This window comes from Ictidomys tridecemlineatus, chromosome 12 (genome assembly GCF_052094955.1).
Source record: "Ictidomys tridecemlineatus isolate mIctTri1 chromosome 12, mIctTri1.hap1, whole genome shotgun sequence".
NCBI classification, from domain to species: domain Eukaryota; kingdom Metazoa; phylum Chordata; class Mammalia; order Rodentia; family Sciuridae; genus Ictidomys; species Ictidomys tridecemlineatus.
In genome coordinates, this window is record NC_135488.1 from 51,266,346 (window position 1) to 51,269,649 (window position 3,304).

Here is a 3,304-nt window from a genome sequence, read left to right on the forward strand (position 1 = left end):
ATTTTCAAAAATCTATTTTAAAAACTAAAAAATATACAGAGATAATATTAAAACTTGGATAATCCATAATTCTTTCTTTTTTAAATATTTAGTACTTACTTGGCCATGACTTATTTGCATGAGAGCTCTCAGATTTGCTCACATTTAACAATAATCATAGAGAAACCAGCAGATGATGGATACCTAAACTCTCAGGAATAAGAAAAAAAGAGAGAAATATGAAAGACAAAAGGTCTGCACAGCAGAAATTAATTTAAATACTATTTAAGTCAGATCTCATGAGAATTCACATATACAGGAATACCAAGCATGAACTCCCCTCCCCAGCATTGTGAATCCCTATCTGGTTTTCAAAACACACATCAAAATGGCACTAAAGTCTTTCTTCCCCTGAATTCTCTGGGAATATAGGTCTCATTTCTTTGGTCCTGAAGGAGTGAACTTGTACTCAGAGTCAAATTCTTAAAGTCTGAATGCATTTAGTTGACAGAGTAAGAAAACAAATTGACTCGTATTCCCTCTAGGAAGTTTACCAGACTGAATTGGTTGGGGGAAAAATAGTTTGTGGGTCTTGTTTTTTCTTTTTCTCCACACCAACCTGCTTTCACTTTATTCTCCTGTTTATACATTCTCCTGCTTGCAGATTTGAAAGCAGAACATGATGTGAGCCCAGCAGTCCAGCTCAGAGTTGTGCACCATATTTTCTCTGTTTCACTTTCTCCTCCAGCCTCACTACCCGTCAGGCCCCTTGCCTATGTATTGGGATAAAAGAGCAGAGAGAGAGAACTGAGATAAGGATCCTCATCCCTGGTAACCAACTGTTAAGAGCAGCCCTGGATGGAAAGGATGAATTTGCAATGAGGGATAAGAGCCTCTTTCCAAGGCACATGGAGCCATCTCAATGTGACCACTGGTTAGTTCAGATTTGAGTAGTGTGCTGGCCTGGAGCTGTGAGTTTCAGTGCCTCCAACTGACTGAGGAGGAGAGGAATGAGAGGGCTTTGCTGCAGGTCCACAGTCATCATGGAGGCCAGCAGCTGTCAAAGTGCTGAAGAATGACTGGGGCTTTGTGGGATGCTGAGTTGGTTCTGCACAGCAAGGGCCACACTGTCGCCTTTCTGAAACACCATGTCATCAGGGCCTTCCCAAACATCATGGCATAAAGCACACAACCTAGGGACTGAAGGGTCAGAGCTTGGCGGGAACCCTCCACTTGGATACATATTTGATTCATGGAACCCAAGTCCATGAAAACTAGCTTCCTCTCATCTCCAAGCAAGATATTGGTGGGCTTCAGGTCCCTGTGGGCAAACCTTTGGTATGAATGGCCTCAATGCCTCTGCAGATAACCAACAGCAGCCAAGGATTTGATCCTCCATTCAGGAAATTGCCTTTGTCTTTCAGCCTTTCTATTTCATCCCACAGCGTAACTCTCTTTTTTTTTTTTTTTTTTTTTAAAGAGAGAGTGAGAGAGTGAGAGAGAGAGAGAGAGAGAGAGAGAGAGAGAGAGAGAGAGAGAGAGAGAGAGAATTGTATAATATTTATTTTTTAGTTATTGGCGGACACAACATCTTTGTTGGTATGTGGTCCTGAGAATCGAACCCGGGCCGCACGCATGCCAGGCAAGCGCGCTACCGCTTGAGCCACATTCCCAGCCCTGGTAGCAGCACCCAGGCCTCATGCTTAGCACCACACTCTCTCAGACAGTAAGCCAAGAGGCAAACAATGTTGGGGTAGTAGAAGAGGCAATGCCTGTCGGCTTCCCACTGAGCCTCCTCCAGGTCCTGCTGCTCCTACTCCTGACACAGGATTTGCTTCAGGGAGTAGAAGTGTCTGTCATGTAACCCCTCCACTAGCCACATAGCTGAACCCACTCTCCCCCAGTTTCTGGATGAAGAGGTAACGCTTATTGTCAATGATGACAGTTCCACGAGAGCAGACACACAGGGGTCCCATAATGTTTCAGTCATCCTTCTTAAGGACAGACTTTGGCTGCAGAAAGGTTCATCCAGAGTGGGCTCTTGTAGGTGATGCCCTGGGGGCCCAGCGGATCTTGCTGGAAAGAAATTGAAGGCAGGTCGCGGGTCCGACATAATCCAGACTGCCCTGCCTCCTCCCAAACAGAGTGAAGCACCAGAGTTTGTGGGTCTTGAAATAAACAGACCCTCAGGGTTGAACCTCAACACAGCATATCCAAGAAGTTAGTGTAATTTGAATTCAAGACAAATGATGTTAAACACCAGTCATGCTAAATACCTGTCTGCATTTTGGATCACATTACTTAACCTGGTAGCCCTTTATTTTTCTGTTCAGCAAAAATAGAGCCTGAGATAGCTGTTTGGTTGAACCTTATGAAATTGCTTTTTTTTTCTTTTTTTTTTTTGAAAAGCAAAATGCCTAATATTACAATTTTATATGCTTCAATCTATTACTCACAGAGTAATTATGAAATTTTTTAGTAGAGACACCCATATAAAGTATTTGGCCTGTTATTTCAGAGTAGTAGTAACAGGAAGCCATTATTATCTATATGATTTCCACCCAAAGCTCTCCTTATTTCTTTTTTCTTTTTATTTATAAATGACAGCAGAATGCATTACAATTCTCATTACATGTATACAGCACAATTTTTCATATCTCTGTCTGTATACAAAGTATATTCACACCAATTCGTGTCTTCATACCTGTACGTTGGATAATAATGATCTTCACATTCCACCATCATTATTTCACATGTAACACTAACACCTATAAAAAGAAAGCATTGGTCACTTATTTGGATTTCTAAAGTTAAATCAGAAATTCTAAAATAAAAATTTCAGACTGAATGATCAGTACACAGGGCTTGTCAGCATTTTGCTGTTAGTGGGTTTATCTGCAATCCTGCCTTATTCAAGTTTTGCACTGCTGTGGCACTTGTACCTCTCAGTGTACGTGCTGTGTGTTTCAATTCTGCACATCAAATATCAGTTTTTAAGCATTTACCCATTCACACGTATTTTTTTAACCTATTACCTGGGTTATATTATATTTACATTCGTTTGCATTTTTTAGAAAATTAAAAAGAAATTGTAATTGTAAAAATTAAAAGTCTTAGCATGTTTATTTCATGGATATTTGATTCACAAACACATTAGCTTATGCCAGTAGATTTTCCTAAAGTATCAGACTCTCTTTCTAATCAAAAAGTTTAAGAACGCAAAAGAGATTTTTAAATAGAGAAAAGTAGCTTGTTGTCATTGTCTGAAACAAATCTAACAGCTCTTTGTCAACCACATGAGAGGAAAATATGTCTATTTTCAGTG

At 40.3% G+C, this 3,304-nt stretch overlaps 1 pseudogene; it reads right to left on the minus strand.

Annotated features, from left to right (window-relative positions):
* Window positions 1-919: 919 nt before the first annotated feature.
* LOC101954881 (serine/threonine-protein kinase 16-like) lies at window positions 920-1,955 on the minus strand (annotated as a pseudogene).
* Window positions 1,956-3,304: the final 1,349 nt, after the last annotated feature.